We start from the raw sequence: 18,524 nt of genomic DNA, 5'->3' as shown, positions 1-18,524 counted from the left end.
TATTATATTTCTAAGCACTCTATAAGTTTTTTTTTTCCCCCACCCGATGTCCGGTATCCACATTGGAGCCCGACTATATCCGAATTCGTACCGCGTAGGGCCTCATTTGGGGGGAAGCGTTCCCTACCAAGGATTTTTTCATACTTAGAGCTCGAACACGACTGGTTAAGGGAGGAGCAGTCCCATCCGCTGCACCACATCCTTTGGTGGTTCCACTCTACAAGTTAAACATTCGTTCTAAATATCTTTTCTGCGTCCAATTTTCTTATTTTTGCATATAAAAGTATAAGCTCATTTTCTTGTTCTCAAAGGAAAAAAAACAAATCAGAGGTAATTTAAGACAAAGACTTTGATTGATGAATGGAAAATTTGTTCTTTCTCAAGTCAATGCACAAGTTTTTCCATGAAATTTTCAAAAGAAAGCTACAACTTACAAACTCTTTCAATATTTGATATTACTCTTGCTCTGATCGTATTCTCTACTCTAATTGCAGTGGATCAAAGGGTTAGTTCTGCACTATTGTTGTTAGAAAATTAATAAACTGAAGAAAACCGAAATCTTGAGGAGTGAAATCAACTTTCAAAGATATTATCTTGAAAATATTAGGCACACAATTAAAAGAAATCAACATAAATTGAACAAAGATATTACCCATTGATGGATTACCTTAATAGGTATCAAGATAGAAAATATTAAATGTTTAAATTTTGCCCTTCGCATGCACACAATTAAAAGGACTTGGGAGAAAATATTTGCGCGCACACATAAATACACAAAATGAACATGGACTTAAAAACTTTCTCAAAGTGTTTTCTTTTTTTTTGTGAAAATTATCGGAAAGTTATCCATAATCGGAAAGTTATCCATAATGAAACAAGGCATGGTATGTTTGTCCGGCATAAAATTTGATCAATTGATGGATTACCTTAATAGGTATTGAAGATATTTACGTTGGTCCTACCGAGAATATTAGGCTTCATAGCCTAGCCATTGGGTTATACAGAATAGACGTGCACACCTATAAGGTCGTTTGTGCTCTACCGTCCTAGTTCACTTGTGTTAGTTACTCTTTGCCTCTTCCAATGCCTCACTACCCAAAAAGCAATTTGAAACCAACGTTAAAAACCACTTCAAATGGATAAAATGGTTAAATATATTTTTAGTGGGTCAAGTCAAGTGAGTGGGTCAATAAATGGTTAAAATAGGTACTTGTTTATTTCTTATAATTTTGGCTTTAAATAAAAATCAACAAAACATAATTAAAAAGTCACTTAAATAGGTTGAGTCACTTTATAGGTGAAACACCAATAGTTAAGTGACTCTCTAGTTAGAAAATAAAGTTGAGTGACTTTCTGAGTGAAACACCCATAGTTGAGTGACTTTTACGATTAAAACACCTATAGTTGAGTGACTTTCTGGTTCGAAAACAAAGTTGAGTGACTTTCTGAGTGAAACACCCATAGTCAGAGGCGGATCCAGGATTTGACCGCAACGGGGGCACCATTATCTTTAGTGCGCCAATTACTAGCGACAAAGTTAGGCGTGCGACTCTTAAAAAACTTATTGATTACAATAGCAAAGTACAAACTTCGATATTATGAAATATAATTAATTTGGTACTAATATAACAAAAGTACATCATCAATTCATACTCGAACTCGACGCGTTTTCATTTTTTGAAAATGGTCAATAATTGCATCATTGCTTACAGTTGCAAATACTTCCTTCTCAGAGTAACAAACTAAACAATTTTTTTTTTAAATCACTAATAGTACTACGTAATTCATCTTAGGCTCATTATTATCATTATATTATTAAAAAAAGGATAAATAACCAATAAACTTCTCCCAAATCCATTTGAAAAATAAAAACAAACTTGACTTTTCAAGACCTTAAGTTGATTGTACAAAATCCCAAATTTAAGAATATGATAAGATTTTAGGGCTTAGTATAAGATAATATAATTTTTAATTAAATTAAATCTATAAAGTTATGTATTACTCAATCCCTAGTAATTAAATATATTATATAGTTATATAATAAGTAATCTATCTTAATCACTAAAAAAGAAGGGAAAACTTTACCGTAAGAGAAGTCCGGTTGTTGGCTCGAATTCGATTGCCGGAGAAATTAATGAATATCGACAATAGATTCGACAAGGTGACGTTCCTAAGTTAGTGATTTGTGAGAAACTTGATAATGGAAGAAGGGTTTGAGAATGGAGAGAGCCAAATGAGTTTCTTTTAGCTTGGAAAAAGATGAGTGGGAAGTGGGAAAAGATCTTTTGTAATTTGAGGCTTTTGGGGAGAGGGATTTAATGAAAAAGTAAAATGGGAGGGGGACTAAAAAATAAAAAGATTAAAATCTACATTAAACGCAGGTTTGTACAGCAGTTTACTCCAAAAAAAAAATTAAAAATAATTGTAAGAGCCGAGATTCTAATTCGGGTCGCGACCGTGTGAGCATCAGCTCAGGAGCATTCCTACCAACTGAACTACTTTGGAAATTATGTTTGAGGGGTCCTTTTAAATATATGATAGTTTTTCGAGGTATATAAATATATGTATATAGGGGTTTTTTCGAAGTCACGGGGCACGTGTCCCCCACCCTTCAAGGTGATTCCGCCCGTGCCCATAGTTGAGTGATCATATGAGATATTAACTCTTAATTTATGGGAACGAAAGATTATTGCCATTACAATGATCTGAAGAGAAGATGAAAGTTATGAATTGAAAGGTTGCAGTAATATAACTTTATGAAGCAGTTGAAAGGTTAAGGAGTTGAAAGGATGCAGTGAATCCATGCAACTTTATCATTTACTTAGGTCATTATAATATCTTGCGGTAATTGACTTTTCATTTACCAGCTGGTTAATTATAGTAGAAAATAATTAATTTACTAATGATTTATTAAAAGATTATAATTTATTTTCTGGCTGAAATATCATTTTAGAAGTAGAGTTCAAAAGAAGGGTAAAATGGTGGTTCAATATTTGATGGGTAAATTGGTCTTTCAATATATAAAGTAACTATAGATACAAAAATTTACATTGATATAATTAAAATATGTTAAATTATGTATTTGGATTCATTGAATTTTGAGGGTGTGAAGCATTTTATATACTAATATAAAGAAATAATTATTTAATTGCTGAACTTGTAATTCAATCTTTATGTAATTAAGAGATTACTATTAACTAGATGATTTATTACATTTTGATTTACTGCAGTGGCAAAATAGTAATCCAACTTTAAAGATGGGATCTTCCCTCTTTTGGTATTATACTAGTTCTTGGACGTGTCCTAATTCAATTAACATAGATTTTTTAAACGATATAGACGGATCCATTAAAACATGAAAAAGAGTAATTGAAAATTCGAAGAAAGAAAATACAAAGATGAATTTGATGAACAATGATGTTTAATGAGATAAGTTTTGACGTAATTAAGTGCCAACATATAATATGTGTGTACCTAACCTAATACTTCCTTAGAGACGACATCCTTGGTGCATGTTCCACATCGACATTTTACTTGCTCAATCGTGACTATGACTCCTATTGATGAACATTATATTTATATTTTCAGTATGACTACATCTCAAATCTTATTGTTGTTTCATCATGGCTTAAAACACTATTCAAATTTAGATGATTAATATAGCAAATAATTTAAGAAAAGATTTTGCATAAGGCAAGGGAGGAGTATAGCATGTTCTGTTAAAATTATCTCATTACAAGCATACTCAAACAAAAGTACTTGCTGAGTCCTTTTTTTAGTTCGATCTTCTTTTTCTTTTTGAGTTTTTCTTGAACAGTATATTCTATATTTGATTAATTACAGTGCAATTCATGGAATTGAAATTAATAGAAAAGGAATTATTTATCACCAATAAATTTAAAACAAAATCATACAATGTGCTCAGTATACTTCCCATACACAATATGCAAAAATTTAAAGTCCAAAAATGTTATAACCGCAAAGTAGAAAGTCATGTTATTGATTCATAGATAATATTCATTGTTGCAAAGTTTTTTCTATGTAGGTAAACCTTAAATTTATAATCATTATTGTTAACACAAAATTTTCAGTCAAGTTTCTTATTTTATTTTTACTATTTATGATGAAACAATTCATGCCAAATCTTTTTTGACTACCTTTTTTTAGGCTTTTGAAATTTTAAAAAATGGTACTTGATAAATGAGGGGGGGAAAAGTTTGCTGGCTCAAAAACTGTGCAACCTAAACGTTTCCATCAAAAAAGAAAATATAGAGGGGAAAAAAAAAAGAAGATAGGTAAATCTAAAATGAAAATAGCAATTGCTGAAAGATTAAAACTCAAAGGAAATAATTTTTTTATCATTATTAAATCAGAAATAAAGACCAAATGCGTTCATCACATACTCCATACACAAAATGCAAAAATTAAAAGTCCAAAAATTGACATAACTCAAAATGAAATTTGTATCTGAAGAGATAAAATACAACAAATCATGAAAATTTCCATTATGTTATTGAAGTATAAATAATCGGGAAAACTAATTTGTTTTACACTGTTCAAAAGATGCGGGACCTAAACATTCCTGCCACCAAACAAGGGAAAATGGAGAATAAAGACGGACAATAATCCTAAAACATAAATAAAAATATGAAAGAAGGGAAAGCTTACCGATTCTCTGAAATCCAATAATGCGACAATAAAGGGTGTAATATTTTCACCCATATATAATTGGTACATCAAATTTCAATCTTCATCTCCAGCTTTACACTATCATAAAAAAATAACATCATTCAGTTTGAATATCGAAAAAGTAAACAATATAATGAAGCTAAAAAGTACTCTAAAACTCAATTGCAAAAGAAAAAATGAGAACCATAATATTTTCTCAAAATAAACTTGCTTTTCCCAACAATAGCTAATGACTAACAACAACGTTAATATATATATATATATATATTAAAATGTGGCTATTAAGTTCTCTTAGGCAAGAATTGATTGTCAATTAAATGGTAATTACTAATGTGGCCATTGAATTGTTTTGGTAAAAAAAACAGATGTTAATTCAAGAGTAATGCCTCTAGACTTCTCTTTTTCATATAAGAGTAATGACTCTTGGCTTCTTTTTAACCGATTGGATATTGTACAACACAATACAATTTAAGAGTCCTAATTGACTCTTTGACTTATCCATGATATGATTATTAACGAAGAGAAACTTGGCTGGAGTCTTTAAAGGAATTAATAACCGTCCAATTTTATTATTTAAGCTTGAAATAAATTGCACATTTACAACCGAGAAGAAGCTTAGTGGACCAAACCAATTAAAATTGGAACGTTAAAAAGTTTCTAAAATGCCATCAAGAAAATATGGGTATGTATAGCCTATATTAATTATTGGGAGATGAATCAATTCATCCATCATTTATCTTCAATGCATTTCAATTTATTAATGAAATTTTTTTTCTTAAGAATAGAATTCACTCAACTTTTAATATAATATCACTATTTAATAGGTACTATATAAGATGTTTTATGTTTTATTACATTTTAATTAGAGCAGGAGCAGAATTGTAATCTAACTTTAAAGATAAGAGATTCCCACTTTTAGTATAATATGATGATATGATAATAGTGAATTTTATATATTATAGCCCCAGACCTCCTAATCTTCATCTTATCATCCTTGATCACTGAAAGGCTAAAAGGTGTAGCGGCAGAGTTTTCTTTAGCCTCAGAACTCCCCATGTGGAGGACATGAATCAGAGGTTCGATTGCATCGGCATTTGCAATCGAACACTTGTTGATGTCATTAATTGATAAGTTGAGTAGTGCGGTAACTGCATTTTCCTGTACTTTCATGTCTTCTGAATGAAGTAATTAAGTTAACCAACAAGTTTGCAATTACATATATCGTGTTTCCAATCAAGAGACTTTTCGACTTCAATATAATAAGCTTCAAATGATAGTTTATGGAAAGAAATATGGCTTTGGTGGTGCCTAAATTCAGCCCATACATAGCATCTTTAGAATCAGATGTTGATGAAAATATTTTTGCACTTCTACGTGAGGATTTTCTATTTATTTTTTTCAATCAATAATGCATAATGCAGTATTAATCATCATCTGCTGGAATATTAATCACAGATAAGTTATGATCATCAAATGCACTAATAGGAGAGGGAAAATTATGGTTCAGATCTTACATAAAGACTCTAATCTAATCACTTGTTACCAAACTTGTTATTTTTCCTTGTCATTGCTCTTTCCTCTATTGCACGCTAAATATCTTACTCTGCCAATTCAACTCTTTTCAATGCTCTCTCTTTAAACTGTTGCAAAACCTGAGCATACGTTGAAGCAGCAGCGAGAAATCCAAGGACATCCAACATTGTCTTCATTTCTTTCTCGAGCTCAAATAGGGACAACAAATATCACATTCTTCAGCTTGTTCAAAGATTTATTCATAATTAAGTCCCTCTTAGATTCTTTGAAGTGAGTATTATTGGTCTTGTTCCGATGCGGGAAAAAATCTTTTTAAAAGGCATCTCGGCGAAAGAGGACTGAGAACCATAAGGCGAGCGCCAAAACGCTAGCACAAATTACTAGAAAACAAGGAATTAGCAACGGACAAATTTTCCTAGTTAAACAACAAAATCCCATGCTAATCTAATTTAGCCACAAATTAGAAACAGATTATAAGAAAATCTAATTAGCGAGGGGCTATTTAGCGACAGATTAACTAGGGATTATCGGCAAATTTCGTAGCTAATTTCGTGTTCTCTTGTAGTATCAAGCACTGTATTAATTTGTAAGTTATATTTACAGTAAGTAGCTAGGAATCCAAGAAATGCATACACTTCATTCAATACACACAACATTCATTGAATCTCACATAAACTTGATATATCTTCAAAATTCATGATATTACATTTTCCCAAGTTAATAAAAGGAAGTAGAAAAAAAAATAAGCTTACATATAAAACTAAAAGAAACTAAAACTCAAATCTAGCATCATAAGTTGCAAGATCTATATTGCATCTCCAATGAGTATTCCACCAAATGCTCCTCCAAACACCTGCATGTTATAATTTGTTTATTTACAGTCTGATTTTTATATTTACACATAGAAAGTTAAGAGCCCATTTGGATCGGCTTATAAGTTGGTCAAACCAGCTTATAAGCCATTTTTAACTTGTTTGAGTGTTTGACAAAAATAGAAAACAGTTTAAATTAAGTTTAAAAGTGCTTAAAATAAGCCAAAATCAAGAACTTGCTCAACCCCAACTTATTTTTTGACTTAAAACCCATTTTGGTTTGACCAACAACTTTACCCTTTTATCCCTTATATTTTCTGTTAATTCCAATACTACCCTTACTTCTAAAAACCCTTTAAGCACCTTTTTCCAAACACATAACTGCTTATTTATAAAATAACTTTCAACACTTATGCTTAAAAGCCACTTTTTTCCAGCTAATCCAAACGGGCTCTAAGTCTTTTTATTTTACACTAAATAATAAAATTATAGTCGAACTTTTATCTTACAGAAAGAAAGTTAAGTCTGACGTTTAATTTACATTAAAATTAAATTATGTGTTGGTTTGCACAAACACTAGTTCCAACTAATTTTGCATATATTTGATATTTTTTTTAACAGAATTCCTCCTCAATCGCATAATATATTTAAACTTTTTCTAGCCTAAAACATATTTTGAAAAAGCTAATCCATTTTTTAATTGCTTATATTGAAAGGAAAAAAATGCATTGTAGAGCATTTGATTAGCTACTGATATAACTAATATGAAAATTGAGACACAGATAATTGCAATAAACTAAAGATCAAACTAAAGAACTTAAGTGTATACCTGAATGTTTAACTCTTCTAGATGCAATTATTTCTTCTTTTGTAGTGCCTTTGACGTTGCGGCTTCTTTCTCCGTCGCATAATAATTTTGTTTTCCAACTCTTCGATGATTCTTGCAAGCCATTTTAGATTTCCAGTCGAAATCATGAAATATACTATGGATAATCCTATGCATAGTCCACTTCCGTAACCCATAAGAGCAGCTTTCCAAAATTCATTCAGAAATTCAGAAGTGCTTTCTTCATCATCTATCGCATAATCCATATAATTTGTCTCTGGTATCAAAATACTTCCACAACCTTTTGAAACAGGGAATCCACGTAATCCATCATTACCATCATATGAATTGTTCTCAAATGTAGCAAATTGACGTCCTTGAGGGATGCATCCTTGGAGATGATTGTGAGAGAGACTTAAGAATGCAAGAGATGTAAGAGCAACTAGTTGTTGTGGTATCTCTCCCGAAAGCTGGTTAAATGAAAGATCCAATGATTCGATTACAGATAAACTTCCAAGTGATGGTGGTATATGACCTTGCAATACATTACGAGACAAGTCCAAAGACCAAGCGCAGTAAGATCTCCCATAATACTTGGAATTTGTCCTTCAAATTCGTTGCTTGAAAGATCAATAATTGTATAATCAGTCAAAATTCTACAAAGTTCAAGCTTCAATCTCTTGGTTGCAATTGTTACAAAATCATAGTAACATACATCTCCAAGATATCTTGGTGCCTTCGTTGTTCGATCAATTGTCCTTATGGCTTTCAAATGTTGAAACAAACTCATTGGTAAGTTTCCTGTGAAGGCATTGTAAGAGAGATCAAGGATTCGAAGCTCATAAAACATGGTTTCATTCCCTGAAGTTCTAATGAGGCCATGCAATTTATTCAATCTCAAGATTAAAATTCGCAGCTTCGGAAGAGTTTTCAACCACATCGGGAATGTGTCAACAAGGTAATTATCTCCTAAATTAAGAAGTTGCAACTCTTTGCAATTGGCCAAAGATCCAGAGATTTTCCCCTCTAGTTCATTCTCTTGCAAGTTGATGCTTCTGAGTACACTTCCAATGCTAAAAGTTGTTGGAAGAGTCCCGGAAAGGTTGTTGTGGTGTATATCCAAAACCTCAAGATGAGCACTCATGTTGCCAAAACATTGCAGAATTGCTCCCTTAAGATTGTTTCTACCCAAATCTAAAATCCGTAGTGATGTTAAATTGCAAATAGATGAAGGAATATCTCCACTGAGATTATTCATTGACATCTCTAAAACTTGGAGGCCATTGATATTACCCAAACATTGCGTAATTTTTCCATTAAAGTAGTTGTTCGAGAGATACAACCGTTTTAGTGATGTCAAATTGCACATAGACGAAGGAATGGATCCGGAAAGGTCATTGCCATTAAGATACAAAAAGGACAAGCTGGTCAAGTTCCCTAATGAAGTAGGAATAGAACCACTAAGAAAGTTAGTAACCAAAGATAGCTTAATAAGAGACCTTAGGTAACCTATTTCTTCAGGAATGGAACCAGAAAGTCGATTTTCACAAAGATACAAAATGGACAAACCTATTTCTTCAAGTTCCCCAAAGATTCAAAAAAACACAAGCTGAATAATAGAACCATTAAGAGAGTTATTCGACAAAGATAGCTCGTAAGAGACCTTAGGTGGAACCTATTTCTTCAAGATACAAACGGGAATGGATCCCCGAAAGTTGATTCCCACAAAGCTAGCTAAGATCCAAAAATGGACAAGTTGATTCGGTAAGACAAGTTCCCCAATGAACGAATAACCATTTAGAGAGTTGTTACCAAATCTAAGAGAGTTATCCGAATAGAGCAAAGATAGCTTAAGTAAGAGACCTTAGAGAGTAACCTATTTCTTCGGGAATGGATCACAAAGATACAAAAAAGTTGATTTAAGAGAGTTACCGACAAAATAGCTTATTAGGTAACATTTCTTCGAAACCGAGAGGACAAAAAAGACAAGCTGGTCAAGTTCCCCAATGAAGCAGGAATAGAACCATTAAGAGAGTTATTCGACAAAGATAGCTCAGTAAGAGACCTTAGGTAACCTATTTCTTCAGGAATGGAACCGTAAAAGCTGATTTTCATAAAGATACAAACGGGACAAGTTGATTCCCCGATAGAATAGAACCATTAAGAGAGTTATTCGACAAATCCAAGAGACCTTAGGTAACCTATTTCTTCGGGAATGGATCCGAAAAGTTGATTCCCAAGTTCCCCAATGAAGACGACGACAAAGATAGCTTAATAGAGACCTTAGGTAACCTATTTCTTCGGGGAATGAAACCGTTTTCACAAAGATTCAAAAAAGACTAAGTTCCCCGATGAAGAGACAAAAATAGCTAGGTAAACCTATTTCTTCGGAATGGAACCGAGCTATTGACAAGTTCCCCGATAAAGACAAATCTAGCAAGAGAGACCTTAGGTCAAGTTCCCTAATGAAATGAAGCCACAACCCGAATAGAACCATAGAACTATTAAGAGAGTTATTCGACAAAGATAGCTTAATAAGAGACCTTAGGTAACCTATTTCTTCAGGAATGGATCCCACAAAGATTCAAAAAAGACAAGGTTGATTTTTATAAAGAGTTATTCAACAAAGATAGCTCGGTAAAACCTTAGGTAACCTATTTCTTCAAGGAACCGGAAAGTTGATTTTCATAAAGTCAAGTTCCCCAATGAAATAGGAATAGAACCACTAAGAAAGTTAGTACCCAAAGATAGCTTAGTAAGAGACCTTAGGTTACCTATTTCTCCTGGAATAGTACCACTTAAATGATTGTCAAATAGGCGGAGGGTCTGAAGCTTGGCTAGTGAGCCAATTTGTGGTGGAATTGTGCCTGAAATATGATTGATACGCAAGTCAAGATAGACAAGATTTGTGAGATTACCAATTTCAGGTGGGATAGTGCCAGAGATATTGTTCGTGCTAAGATCAAGATACTCAAGAAAAGGGAGAGATGAAAATGGAAAATCATAGAGTGTACCGATGACACTATAATTTGTAATATTCAGGCTATTTACCCTACCATTAAAGCATATAACTCCATACCAATCGTTGCATTCATTAGATCTTGGTCTCCATGAAGCCAATAAGGAATTACTATGGTTATGGAAAGTTGCTTTCCATTTCAGGAGGGCAGTTGCTTCCTTAGTGGAAGCAAAAGTAACTGTAAAGAGATACAAGAGGGGGAAAAGCTGAAACAAAGAAAAAATTTTGGAAACCATTATCATATATTGCTAAACGATTTTGAGTTGATTTGGTTTTTGATGGATGAAATTGGTGCAGGGCACACTTTTTATATTGTAGGAAACCAATACAAGACTTGCGTGTAAAATACGGCGTAGAATCAGAACGACTTCCAATTAAATTAAGTAGCAAAAGATCAGGACAAGGTAGCCTTTAATTCAGACAAGGACCTATTCAAGTGGCTAAGTGTTGTTGTATATGCATACATTGTTCGCTTATCAATTCTCTTTAAACTGTTAAATAACCATTAAAAAAAAAGGCTCTGTTGTTAATCGTCTTAGCTCTGCTAATGATGTCATTATGTTTAGTCTTATGAATTAATCTATCTCAAAAATTTATGAGTAAAACTTTGGTCATATAGATATGGGATAGCAGTAATGGAGATAAAATTATAGCAGCATATCCTTTGAAGAACTAATGATAAAATCTCTTGTACCAACTTTGGAAGTTAAATTAACCACATTGAGGACATAAAAATTAAGCTTTCAAATGATTAAATCAGACTTGTGAATCCATAATAAACTGAGAATAAACACATTTCCGTGGTCCCAAAATGAAAAAAGAAACAAATAAAGGGAAGAAAGACTTGGAAAGTCCTTGTACGAGTCTTGCTGTGGAAATTTAAGATGAAAGCTACAACACATAATTCCCTTTCTCTTTGAATTCTCATTGTGATGTTACTACTCATTAACTGAACGTATTCTTTACTCTAATTGTTTTCAAGTGTAGTTAGTTTGCCATTCAAGTCTTCTTCCACTGTTTTAAACTATAAAAAATAATTCTCTATTTTGTGATTCTCCCCAAAGAAAAAAAAAAAAAAAAAAGGTAAATTTTTATTAATAGTGCAACTGGATACAGTTAAGTTGTCTACATTAACAAATAATGTGCCCAACAATTAAAAAAAATGATGTAATATTTTAGTTTCTCACTTTAGATAATTCAAGTTACAAAGCTGTTGTAATTGCTACAGTAATTAAGAAAGTTATATTTAATCAGAAAAGAAATATTGAGATCAAAATATCCGCACGACATGCCACTACAAAAAAAAATCTCTATTTTCTCACTGAAAAATGTTCAGTGGCTATTTCCCACTAATCGACTATCGGTGGGAAAAACCTAAATAGTAGTGTTTTCACACAGAAAAAATATGAAGTTTCCCAGTGTTTCAATGGGAACCTGTTTCCCGCCATGAGTTTTTCCAGTGAGCTGGTTCGATGGGAATGAGGTGGGAAATCATTTTGTAGCACAAATTTCCCACCGAATGTCGATGGGGAAACCCCTTTTTCTAGTAGTGTGCAAACGAAATAATGAGACAAGAGTAAAAAACATGTTTTTCTCTTTAAGTTCCAATTGCAGTTAAAATTTTTATATTTTGTTAATTGAAAAAATAGGAAAAATAATTGCAAGACTCTTTAATTTTTGTTACATTTCGAAGCACTCCAGTTTATTTTTCTTGCATCTGAAGGTGTAAACACGTCTCCTTGGTTTCCAAAAGAAAATAGAAAGAAAAAGAAAGAGAAAATTAAAGTCAAGAAAGACTATGCATAATTAATCTTTCAGTGAACGTATTCTATACTCTAATCGCATGCAGTGCATCATGGGGCAAGACTGAAACAAGTGCATTGTTTAATTAAGTCTTCAAAATTTCTACTACTACTATATTTCTAAGCAATCAGAGGTCTCGGGTTCGAGCTCTCCGTATGGAGTCGCTTTATCAGGAAGCGCTTTACGGCCCAATATGGGACTTCACGACGTGAATTTGTATATAGTCGGGTTCCAATATGAGAATCAAAAACTCATTTCCTTGTTCTCAAAAAGAAAACATAAGAAAATTAATAAAAAGAGAGTAATTTAAGTCGAGTTAATGACTATGATATTAATTTGTTGTTTCTCCAGTCAGTGATCATGTCTTGCCATGGAAATTTCAAAAGAAAACTACAACACACAAATTCTATATCCATTTGATGTTACTCTTTCACTAAACGTATTCTCTACTCTAATCTCAGTGGATCAAGGGTCAAGTTCTGCACTATTGTTGTTAGAAAATTAATAATAGGAATAACAAAATTTTGAGGAGTGAAATCGACTTTCGAAGATATTATCCGTATAGTAATCGGAGAAAATATTTACGCACACATCATATTATACTAAAAGTGAGAAGCTCATATGTTCAAGATTAGATTACAATTTTGCCCTGCTCTAATTAAAATGTAATAAAACATAAAATATCTAATATGGTACCTATTAAATAGTGATATTATATTAAAAGTTGAATGAATTTTATTCTTAAGAAAAAAACTTTCATAATTAAAATCAAATGCATTGAACCAGATAAATGATGGATGAATTGATTCATCTCCCAATAATTAATATAGTCCCAATAATTAATATATTTTAAAAAAAGTGAGGCTATACATATCCATATTTTCTTAATGGCATTTTTAAAATAAATTTATTTTAAAACTTTAATGGCACTTTTACGTTCCAATTTTTATTGGTTTGGTCCTCTAAGCTTCTACTCGGTTGTAAATGTGCAATTTATGTCAAGCCTAAATAATAAAATTGAACGGTTATTAATTCCTTTAAAGACTCCAGGCAAGTTTCTCTTCGTTAATAATCAAATCATGGATACGTCAAAGAGTCAAATAGGAATCATAAATTGCATTGTGTTGTACAATATACAATCGGTTAAAAAGAAGCCAAGAGTCATCACTAATGAAAAAGAGAAGTCTAGAGGCATTACTCTTGAATTAACATCTGTTTTTTTTACCAAAACAATTCAATGGCCACATTGTAATTACTCCCTCCAAATCAAAGAAAGTGTCCACTTAGCCTTTTTTTCTTAGGCCAAAAAAAGTATTCACTTATTAAATCAAGAAACAATTAACCTTATCTTTCCACATTTGCTCCTATTAAGTGTTATGTGATCAAATCTCAATGCCTATTTAATTAAGGGTAGTTTAGTCAATTTACATATTTTTTTTCTTGGAGTGAGTAGTTTCTTAAGGGGTGTGCAAATGGCTAAGTGGACTTTTTTTTGATCCGGAGGAAGTATCATTTAATTGACAATCAATTCTTGCCTAAGAGAACTTAATAGCCACATTTTAATGTATATATTAACGTTGTTGTTAGTCATTAGGTATTGTTGGGAAAAGTGAGTTTATTTTGAGAAAATATTATGGTTCTCATTTTTTCTTTGCAATTGAGTTTTAGAGTACTTTTTAGCTTTATTATATCGTTTACTTTTTTGATATCCAAACTAAATGATGTTATTTTTTTATGATAGTGTATAGCTGGAGATGAAGATTGAAATTTATTGTACCAATTATATCTGGCCGAAAATATTACACCCTTTATAGTCGCATTATAGGATTTCGGAGAATCGGTAGGCTTTCCCTTCTTTCGTATTTTTATTTGTGTTTTAGGATTATTGTTCTTCTTTATTCCCCATTTTCCCTTGTTTGGTGGCGGGAATGTTTAGGTCCCGCATCTTTTGAACAGTATAAAACAAATTAGTTTTCCCGATTATTTATACTTCAATAACATAATGAAAATTTTCATGATTTGTTTTATTTTATTCCTTCAGATACAAATTTCATTTTGAGTTATGTCAATTTTTGGACTTTTATTTTTTGCATTTTGTGTATGGAAGATGTGATGACACATTTGGTCTTTATTTCTGATTTAATAATGATAAAAAAAAAATCTTTCCTTTGAGTTTTAATCTCTCAGCAATTGCTATTTTCATTTTAGATTTACCTATCTTCTTTTTGTCCCTCTATTTTTTCTTTTTTGATGGAAACGTTTAGGTTGCACAGTTTTTGAGGCACCAAACTTTTTTTTCCCTCATTTATCAAGTACCATTTTTTAAAATTTCAAAAGCCCATAAAAAAGTAGTCAAAAAAGATTTGGCATGAATTATTTCATCATAAATAGTAAAAATAAAATAAGAAACTTGACTGAAAATTTTGTGTTAACAAAATGATTGTAAATTTAAAGACTAAAGAAGAAAATAAGGTTTACTTACATAGAAAGAACTTTGCAACAATGAATATTAACGATGAATCAATAGCATGACTTTCTACTTTTCGTTTTTAACATTTTTGGACTTTAAATTTTTGCATATTGTGTATGGGAAGCATACTGAGCACATTGTGTGAATTTTGTTTTAAATTTATTGGTGATAAATAATTCCTTTTCTGTTAATTTTAATTCCATGAATTGCACTGGAATTAATCAAATATAGAATATATTGTTCAAGAAAAAACTTAAAAAGAAAAAGAAGATCGAACTAAAGAAAGGACTCAGCAAGTACTTTGGTTTGAGTATGTTTGTAATGAGATAATTCTAACAGAACATGCTATACTTCTCCCTTGCCTTATCAAAAATATTTTCTTTATTGTTAAATTATTTGCTATATTAATCATCTAAATTTGAATAGTGTTTTAAGCCATGAAGAAAAAAGAAGAAGATTTGTGATGTAGTCATATTGAAAATATAAATATAATGTTCATCAATAGGAGTCATAGTCACGATTGAGCAAGTAAAACATCAAAGTCAAACATGCACCAAGGATGTCGTCTATAAGGAAGTATTAGGTTAGGTACACGCATATCATATGTTGGCACTTAATTACGTCAAAACCTATCTCATTAAACATCATTGTTCATCAAATTCAGCTTCGTATTTTCTTTTTTCGAATTTTCAATTACTCTTTTTCATGTTTTAATGTATCCATCTATATCGTTTAAAAAATCTATGTTAATTTAATTGGGACACACGTGTCCAAAAACTAGTATAATTAAAAGAACTTGGGAGAAAAATATTTGTCAGAAACATAATTAAATCAAATGCACAAAATGAACATGGACTTAAAAGTTTCTCAAAGTGGCTTTTTGAAAGAAAAAAAAAAATCGGAAAGTTATCGATAATGGAAGATCAATCGATGATCACCTTAATAGGTATTGAAGATATATTATTGAACGGCAACTCTTCACAACCGGAGATGCATCCAAGATTTAAATTTGATGAGTTCAAACATTAATTTTTCAGCACTAAACACATTGTATTATGAATGTGCGGGTCCAAATTTTAATACTTGTTGACACATTAATGATCTTATATATATATATATATATATATATATATATTCGGTGTCTGAAAATTCAGAATTCAGTCGAACCCATTGCTTTTGGGTTGCATCCGCCTCTAACGACTTGCATAGAAGGATAAAATAGAGCAACATATCCTTTGGTAAACTAATGATAAAATCTCTTGCACCAACATTTCATACAACACATAAATCCCTTTCTCTTTGAACTTTCATTGTGATGTTACTACTCATTAACTAACCGCATTAACTGCACCACCAAAGAATGTGTTACAGTGGATGAGACTGCGCCTCCCTTAATCAGAAGTCTCAGGTTCGAGCTTTGGGTATGGAAAAATCCTTGATAGAGAGTGCTTCCCCTAAATGGGCCCTACGCGGCGCAAATCCAAATTAGTAGGACTTCAACGCGGATGCTAGGCACCCGGATGGGAAACAAAAAAAAAAATGGAACGTATTCTTTACTCGAATTGTTTTGGAGGGTACGTAGTTAGTCTTCCATTCAAGTCGTCTTCTTTTGTTTTAAACTATAAAACATACCTCTCTTTTTCGTGATCCTCTTGAAAGAAGTAAAAAAAGGTAAACTTTTTATTAATAGATGATAATCTAAATTTATTTTATTGGAACACAAATTATTCACATACTACTGAGTCTTCCGAGACCTATGGGTGCCGAGAAGTGAGTGTGGTTTAATGGTTAATAAGTGGTCTAAATCTCATCAGAGACAAAAATGTTATGTGAAATTTTCACTGTGTTATCCGAAATACATTTGCTAGTGAAAGATAACAGGTATTCATTGGAGTAATCAAATTCCGCACAAGTTAGCCCGAACACCATTGTACTACTATTGAAAAGAGGGCAATCAACGTGGGAAATTATTAAGGAAAGAATTATCTTCTTATGCTTCTTTAATTTTTGGAGCATAGATTTTGAACTTTCTTCATATCAATCAATTCCAAGTTTATCAAGTCAATGTTCAAGTCTTTAGTCTTGCCAGGGAAATGTTAGCTGGTTTTGTCTTGTCTAAGAGATTTTTTTGTTTTTATTTTGCTTCTTTTTTTCTTGTCCAAACACATCTATATATTTGAAAAAACAAATTAATCAAAACGTGAAATAGATTCCCTCAACTTGTTGCTAACGGGTGAAATACTCAAAAGACTTCTAGTTAACGAGACCATTCAAGAGGCAACCACATCAAAGAAGATAAAGCATTGTCCATTGGCGTCATCATAGGGATATTCAGAGATATCTTTCGGTACCACTATCTAAAATTTAATCCCGTTAAATAAAATAGTGTCCGCACTTGTGGGACTACGCTGGGTATGTTGTTGTTAAAAAAAAATAGTGTGAAAAGAATCGTTTCTCCAGAAGCGGATGCAAAATTCCAACGGGTCGACAAGATTTCTTATTTAATATTGGACAAGACTGTCTATACAATAAGTTATGGTGATGGTAGGGATCTTGACCACAAATCCTAACAAATTGCCAGGATTTCAACCAAGAAAGACAACAAGAAGTTATGGTGATCGTCAGGATTTAGTCAAAAATCCAAGATCATCATAATTTCTTGTGTAGAAATTTCAGCAACACATTTTTGCTTTAAAATGACTCACATTTGATATCCAGTCTTGTAATGCCAAACTCAACAATTTTCACTTGTTAGATTCAACTCAAACCTTCAAAAATCAATAGACTCACTTTGTTTTCTTCTACTAACAAACTCAATAAAACTCAACAATGATGTTCATCAAATTTGTGCAACCAAAACCAATGCAAAATAATCAAAGGATAAGGAATGTGTCTTCGATTTTTTACTGCACACGTGAAGAAATGTACAAGGAAGAGAAGGAGATATCTTGGCAAATGTATATATTCACGCAACTTTTCTTAATGGGTCAAATATTAAACACGCCTTTCAAAAGGCCACCCCGCGTAAATTCCTAGTCATCATACGAACTAGTAGCAGATCCAACAATGGGTTTGCAAATTCAAGGTAATCCAGTACTTTGGTGCCAAATGCTATATGCAAGTACATGTGTGCAAGCGTACACGTGCAAGAATAAAGTATAAATAGAGTTACATACTCATTTCAGAACTCACAACGTCTAATTTCCGAAGCTGCCACTCATATGAATATTACTTGGCCTGTTCTACTACTTCTTCGTCAAGCTTGCTTGGACATCACCGTTATCCATAATAAGAAAAGAAAAAAATACAAGTGCAGCCTGCATGGGATTCTGATACAGGTCTGTCCAATATAATGGATAGGTGGTGTTTCAG

General features: G+C 32.2%; 2 pseudogenes; both read right to left on the bottom strand.

The window, feature by feature from the left end:
• Positions 1 to 6,839: 6,839 nt before the first annotated feature.
• On the bottom strand, positions 6,840 to 9,329 carry LOC132040839 (receptor-like protein 9DC3; annotated as a pseudogene).
• Positions 9,330 to 10,189: 860 nt separating this feature from the next.
• On the bottom strand, positions 10,190 to 11,217 carry LOC132039277 (probable leucine-rich repeat receptor-like protein kinase At1g35710; annotated as a pseudogene).
• Between the last annotated feature and the right edge of the window lie 7,307 nt (positions 11,218 to 18,524).

This window comes from Lycium ferocissimum, chromosome 12 (genome assembly GCF_029784015.1).
Source record: "Lycium ferocissimum isolate CSIRO_LF1 chromosome 12, AGI_CSIRO_Lferr_CH_V1, whole genome shotgun sequence".
NCBI lineage: Eukaryota > Viridiplantae > Streptophyta > Magnoliopsida > Solanales > Solanaceae > Lycium > Lycium ferocissimum.
Note: the sequence above shows the minus strand (reverse complement) of the source record. Positions and strands in the feature narration are given on the sequence as shown.